The sequence below is a fragment of the Artibeus jamaicensis genome, unplaced genomic scaffold (genome assembly GCF_021234435.1).
Source record: "Artibeus jamaicensis isolate MK-2021 breed Jamaican fruit bat unplaced genomic scaffold, CSHL_Jam_final contig_354, whole genome shotgun sequence".
Classification (NCBI taxonomy): Eukaryota; Metazoa; Chordata; class Mammalia; order Chiroptera; family Phyllostomidae; genus Artibeus; species Artibeus jamaicensis.
This window is the reverse complement of record NW_026521803.1, coordinates 8,949,612-8,957,148: the sequence shown is the minus strand read 5'-3', so window position 1 is coordinate 8,957,148 and position 7,537 is coordinate 8,949,612. Positions and strand designations below refer to the sequence as shown.

At 37.9% G+C, this 7,537-nt stretch overlaps 1 pseudogene; it reads left to right on the top strand.

Moving 5' to 3' along the window:
• Nucleotides 1-1,782: 1,782 nt before the first annotated feature.
• LOC119040997 (arginase-2, mitochondrial-like) lies at nt 1,783-2,935 on the top strand (annotated as a pseudogene).
• The last annotated feature ends 4,602 nt before the right edge of the window (nt 2,936-7,537 follow it).

Sequence of the window (7,537 nt, the reverse complement as noted above, 5' to 3'; positions counted from 1 at the left end):
GCCTTAATTTATATTTTCTTCATGACTAGTGATGAACATCTTTCCACACATTTATTTGCCATATGTTATTAGCTTCTCCTAACAGTGAAGAGAATGTGTCAAGGTCACCTTGGGAGAAGATCATGCAGGATGAGAGATAGTGTCCTTTTTTTATATTTTTAAAATAAAAATGTGCAGCATTTTTATTTATTCAAAAATGAATAACCAAAATAAAAGATATGGAAGTATAAAGGACAGACCACACCAATTGCATATCGTAAAACCTCCTGAAAAGATCCTTTATTCATCTCTTTCTCCCCAAATTCACCCCCTCTGGTAATTGCCCACATCTTTTTAACCTCTTCTTCTCTGCAGCCCTTCACATCAATCTGTTTCTCTTCTTCTTTATAAGAAGCAAAGTGTTATTTCCTTAGCTTCTCCCAACCTTCTTCAATATCATTTCAGAAAAAGGAAGGGTTTGATTGTGACAGTTCATTCTTTAAACCTTAGGGGAGGACCTAAATTCCATCTGGTTTGCAGGGTAACCTGAGGAAAGAAGAGTTTTACAAATCAAAAGAGATAAAAAGGGTGCCCTAAGGTCTCATTGGACTTCAGTAGATAGCAATGTATTTCTATCTATATGCACCCAATTAAGTGCATTAATGAATTACTAACCTAACCCTTGCACGATGGCTTTAAAGGGGAAGTAACATTAACATGAACAAAGCAAGCACAACACCAAATAACTAGAAAAAAATACAATCTATTATGTTCCTCATTGACCTATATTTTTAAAAATAGTAACAACAGTATAATCAAATCTGGCAAGAAGCCAGACAAAATAATTTTAAATTACTTTTTAAATCATTTAAAATTGAAATTATCACTCAGGATGATCTTTATTGTGCATTGAGAGGTTCCTAGAAATAGATACCTGTATGTAATTTATAAATAAATTAATGTCAACAGTCAAAATGATTTAGAAGCCACTGGGCTAGTGTATTGGTAGCACTGTTCTCTTCACCTCTTTCACTTTGTTCTACCCACCGTTAGTCTGTTCTTGTGAAGGTCAGGCTGCTGATAAGAGCTTCTACCCAGTTCCTAAATTTCTGTTCTGTCTTCCCCCAAGGTACAGATGTTTCCAGGAAATTTGGCCTTGGGTGCCAACTCAATGACTTGAGTCTGTTTTTCTTTGCCTCAGTTCTGGATAGATTTCTGGGTTTGCTTCTCACATTCTAGTCCCTCCTCTCAACTTCTAAAGGGCCCAGAGATAATCTCCTAGGTTGAATACATTCCATCACTTAGAGCTTAGTACCCACCTGCCTGTCCTCTACCCGATACTTAGGAAAGAGCCTGGCAGCCTATGTGTCTGGAAAGAACTAAGAACAGGGCAGAGAATGCCAACACCTACAGTTCTAGTGAGTCATTTATAAAAACTGGCTCTGAGGATAAAATTCTTAAAATCCAAAATTAAGAATAAAGTTTATTTATATGTATTTTAAATAATAATGTATTACTTAATGGAAATACTAAGAACCTCTACAAAGTACCAAGTGCCCTCCCAATAGAAAGATACATTTAAAGTGATGCTTTTTGAGTCCCACACTCTGTTGGCCTATGAGTTCCTTCAAGACAGGGATCATACCTCATCTTTGTTTCCCCAGGCCTAGCATTGAAAATAATGATTAACATTACTTTTAAATACATGTTGCTATTACTTTTTAAGAATTTACTATGACCCAGGGTCTTGCTAAGCATATCACAAATACAGGGTGGGGCAAAATTAGGTTTACTGTTATTTGCATGGAAAATAATACAATAATTGGGCATTCAGGCAACAAGCTGCATGGAACAGCCTGTCGCTTGGTACATTCCATGCTGCCCATCATCTCCCTAAGAAGCAGCTTCTCCCATCTCCAGATTCAAGTGCATCTTTGTCCTCAAAAAGTCCATTCACTTGTGGCTATAATTGAAGCCCCACTGCACAGGTACAGAAAAGAAAAGGAGTGGAACATGGTCCTGCTGCTGTAAGAGAAGAGGGCGTGATGAAAAGGCTCTCCAATTTGGACTGCTGCCAAAAAGACTTTGGAGATTGCAGTACCCAAAGATGACTGCTACAACAACCTGACAATGAATCCTCGCCCAATGGGCCTGGCCAACCAGGAACTGGCTGAGGTAGTTTGTAGAGCAGTGTCAAGTGGCTACAGCAGTGTCACAGTGGGTGGATACTAGCAATTGGTACCTGGCAATTGGTACCATTAGTAGCCACACCTGGCACTACCCAGACCTTTGTGTGACTTGGGTTGATGCCTATGCTAACACTGGTGCACCCCTCACTACTTCACCTGATGTCTCTCTCCATGGACAGGTGGTTTCATTTCTCCTTGGAAGACTACAGGACAAGGAACCACATCTCCCAGGATTTTCCTGGATCAAACCTTGTATCTCCTCCCCCAAGTATCATGTGTATTGATCTAAGAGATGTGGACCCCCGCCCTGAACATTTTATTTAGAAGAATTGTGATATCCAGTATTTTTCCATGAGAGGCATAGGTAGACTTGGTATCCAGAATGTCATGGAACAGTCATTGGACCTGCTGATTGGCCAAAGACAAAAGCCAATCACTATGAGTTTTGATATTGATGCAATTGGCCCTACACTGGCTCCAGCCATCAGAACACCTGTTGTAGGGTGACTGACCCATGGCGAAGACATGTATTCAATATATTACTGAGGATATACACAATACAGGGTTGCTGTCAGCATCGGATCTTGTTGAAGTCAATCCTCAGCTGGCCAATTCGGAGAAAGAAGCCAAGGCTAGAGCTAGCTGCCAGTGGATGTGATTGCTTCAAATTTGGTCAGACAAGGAAGGGAGGGCACAATGCCTATGATCAACTGCCTACTCCCAGTTCACCACATGAATTAGAAGATGAAGAACATGTGAGACTTTAGAAAATACTGTACACTGACACATGTTCATCACAGTGGGCATTCCAGAGTAATGAGGCGTTTGAGGGGACAGATATGACATGGTCACCTGGGTCAATACTGCCTTAGTGAAAACATTTGTATGTTCTCACAATTGTAAACTTTCTTTTCCCTTTCCATATTGGTGACCAATGATACTACTGTAAATGTGGTTCTTTGCAGTTCATAGTTGCAGTTTAATATGTTGGAGTACTATGTAAATTTAAAGAAGTCATAAACATCACTTATTATACTGATTAAAAAAAGAACCCAATAATTAATAAATAATAATATAAGAATAAACTCTGTGTTTGGCATACTCACAACTATAAATCTACTTTTTGCCCTACCTGTTAATAATTTTATTATCCTTCCTTATGGATGAAGACTCTAAGCTCAGAAGCCCAGTAACTCACTCCTAGTATAGGTTGAACTGGGATTTGAACCCAATGTTTCATAATTTTGAAACTCTAACTCCTAATAACTATACAATGCCAAGGAGGAAAGAATTGGAAGGGTAGGGAGAGATATAAAAGCTTGCCATTGCTTTTCATGCCAGAAGTAAGGGCATGTTGCTACTTAGAAAACGTGACTTCCAGCCATGTTTCCAGCTAATTACAACTTCTTTGGTGTTAAAGACACTAGCCATGACATCCTCAGACACAGGAAATTTCTTTCTAATATATGTCACAGAAAAAAATAAGTTATAGTGGCACAGGTATAAAGTTCAAGAAAGAAATAGGAAACATACTTTTGAAAAGGTAGCTGAGTTTACGTTTCCTTGGGAAGTCTAGTTATTATTGCTGGCACATAAGATGAAGCTATTTTCAAAGTTCATATCTCTTAATTTGGCGCAAGGTAGTAATTTAAAGGAAAAAAACTACAGATGGAAAAAAAATCACTGCTTACAACAGCACTCAGAACCAGAGTGATGCAATTTTCATTGCATGTCTCCTCAAGTTGGAGAATTCATTAGCACCTATGTAGTACTTAGGTAATTTGGGACAAAGCAAGTTGCAATATTTAACCATAAGTTCATTTTGCTTTGTAGTTCTAGAACTTTATTTTAGAAGCTTAAGTACACCAATTATTTCAACATTAAATAAACTACTCATTTCAAGTTCTTTCTCTTTTAAGTCTTGACAATCATAAAATTTTCTAAGTAATAAATTTGCAAAGATTAATTCTACTATTGAAGTTAGTTTTAGCCATAAAAATTGGAGAATATACCATATTGCTGTTTTCTGTTCAATTCTAAATAAATATTAATTTACACTGGTCTTTTAATGGTAGATAGTGTTTCAGGTCAGTTCTTGCTCTCACTTCTCTGGCAACACGAATGGGTTCCATCAGCCTAGTATGTAATCAGGGATGGATAGCTAATCTAACTTCCACCAATCGGATTCTCCCTCCTGGGGATCTGTGATTGAAACCCAATTGCAATCAGCTAAGTCTGCCTACTTAAGCTGAGTTGCTGCAAGGAAGACTTTTTTCTCCCCCATACACACTAAGAAGCAAAAGTAACAAAGGCAAAAATGAATTATCTTACTGATAAATACCAGTGCTACGAGCTGAATTATGTCCCCCCAGAAGTTCATATACTAAACTCTTAACTCCCTGTACCTCTGAATGTAATTGTACTTAGAGAGATGATCTTTAAAGGAGTAATTAAAATGAAGTAATTAGGGTAGATCCTAATTCCATATGACCGATGTCCTTATAAGAACAACAAAAAAAATGAATACAGGTATACACAGAAGGGAAAACATAGGGTGAAAATTGCCATCTACAAGCCAAGGAGAGAGGCCTGGGACAGATTCTTCCTTCACGGCTCTCAGAAGAAACCAGCCCTTGCTGACATCTTGATTACAGACTCCTAGCCTACTGAGTGTGAGAAGATAAATATCTGTGTTTTTTTTTAAACCACCTAATCTGTGGTATTTTGTTATGGCAGCCCTAGCAAACTGATACAAACTTAAAAAGATATATCCTTGTTTGAGTTGCTTAAGATAGAATATAAACTCCTCAGGGTACTAAGAATCAGGGTGACAGAAACAAAGGAGATTGTAAAAACTACTCTGTATGACACCAGAAAGATCTGCTTCTGTCTTTTGGAGAGAAGGAGAAAGAATGCAGCAGGAATGTTTGAAGTGGAAGAAATTTTGTGAGTGAAGGACCAAAGGAAATTTCTCAGGAGTCACTGAAGGTATCCCCAGCAGTCAGTGCTGATTATATTGCTGTGATATACACCCCCATACCTTCAACAGGATCTACTACACATGGAAACAGGAACCCAAGCCAGGGGTGGCTAAAAGAACATCAGCTGCCCCATCCCTTAACTCGCTGTCCCTTACTCAGAAATCTGTAGAGTCTCACTGAAAGAGCCCCAAAGAATGTAAAATATGGTTTATGGCAACATTATCTAAATCTCAAGCCCTAGGATATTTTAAGTGGCATTCGGATCTGCAAAGAAAGAAAAATGAAGTAGATTTGCACATAGACATATACATGAAAAACCATGTACCCCAGGGAGAGGGTGCAGGGAAGAAAGAGAGAGAGTAAAAGTAATGAGACTTTCTATTTCCTGGTTCTAATTCCTTATTTTGCCAGACCCAATCCCTGTTTATTGAAATGCTTACATCCTTATATTTCTCCTGGGATATCATTATAGCCCCCAAATAAATCTCTACTTTTCCTGGCTTAAAGTAGCTCAAGTTAGTTTCCTCTGTGACCAAAATTATTTTAACTTAAGATTTATATAACAGACATATAAAGGACCATGAAATATGAACAGAGAAACCAGGTTGATAATGGATGGGAAGTTTTCATCATACCTGCTGCTATTTCAGGGAGGACATTTGATATTACAACAGTGAGTAATGGTGCTTCTTGTTTTGGTAAACTAGTGTCCTGTAGAATAAATACTCCATGCAGTATTAGGTAGAGGTTTGAGAAGTATGCTAGTATGCTATAAAAGAGTGTTCTGAGGTCAAATATCCTTGGGAAATACTAACATGAAATAAGTTGCTTCTGAGCAATAGAGGGAAACTTTTATTCTATGTTTTTTAGAAGGAGGTAAATATAAAACCCTTCCATCCATTGATGGTAGAAAAGAGAAGGTAAGTTATCAAAAGGAATATATTATTATTTAAATATATATTTTATTGATTATGCTGTTACAGTTGTCCCATTTTCCCACCTTTGTTCCCTTCTGCCCTACATACCCCCTCCCACCCACATTTCCCTTCTTTAGTTCATGTCCATGGGTCATACTCATGTCCATGGGACATGAGTTCTTTGGCTTCTACATTTCCTATACTATTCTTGCCCTCCCCCTATCTATTTTCTACCTACCATTTTTGCTACTTATTCTCTGTACCTTTTCCCTCTCCCTCTCCCTCCCACTCCTGCACTCATAATCCTCCATGTGATTTCCATTTCTCTGATTCTGCTCCTGTTCTAGTTGTTTGCTTAGTTTATTTTTGTTTTAGATTTGGTTCTTAATAACCGTGAGTTCGTTGTCATTTTAATGTTCAGATTTTTTATCTTCTTTTTCTTAGATAAGTCTCTTTAACATTTCATATAATAAGGGCTTGGTGATGATGAACTCCTTTAACTTGACCTTCTCTGAAAAGTGATTTATCTGTCCTTCCATTGTAAATGAAAACTTTGCTGGATAGAGTAATCTTGGAGGTAGGTCCTTGCCTTTCATGACTTGGAATACTTCTTTCCAGCTCCTTCTTACCTGCAAGATTTCTTTTGAGAAATCAGCTGACAGTCTGATGAGCACTCCTTTTTAGGTAACTGTCCCCTTATCTCTTGCTGCTTTTAAGATTGTCTCCTTTTCTTTAATCTTGGGTAATGTAATTATGATGTGCCTTGGTGTGTTCCTCCTTGGGTCCACCTTCCTTGGGACTCTCTGAGCTTCCTGGACTTCCTGGAAGTCTATTTCTTTTGCCAGTTTGGGAAAGTTCTCCATTATTTTTTCAAATAAGTTTTCCATTTCTTGCTCCTTCTCTTCTCCTTTTGGCACCCCTATGATTCAGATGTTGTAATATTTAAAGATGTCCTGGAGGTTCCTAAGCTTCTCTTCATTTTTTAAAATTCTTGTTTCTTTATTCTGTTCTGGTTGATGTTTCTTTCTTCCTTTTGGTCCAAACCATTGATCTGAGTTCTGGTTCCCTTCCCTTCACTGTTGGTTCTCTGTACATTTTCCTCTATTTCACTTTGCATAGCCTTCACTTTTTCCTCCATTTTGTGACCATACTCAACCATTTCTGTGAGCATCCTGATTTAAATCCTCACCTGAGTACATTTTCTTTCATTGTTTTTAGAAATAGAAGAATGGTGGAGGGGGGAGAGATAGATAGATAGATAGATAGAGAGAGACATTGATGTGAGAGAGAAACATTGGTTGCTTCTTGCATGTGCCTTGATTGTGCCATGAGCAGAAATCAAACTTGTGATCTTTTGGTTCATGTTATGATGCTCCAACCAACTGAGCCATACCTGCCAGAGCTAAAACTATCGTTTTAAAAATTTAAATTATTTTTTATTTTTTTATTAACAATTCACATATTATATTAC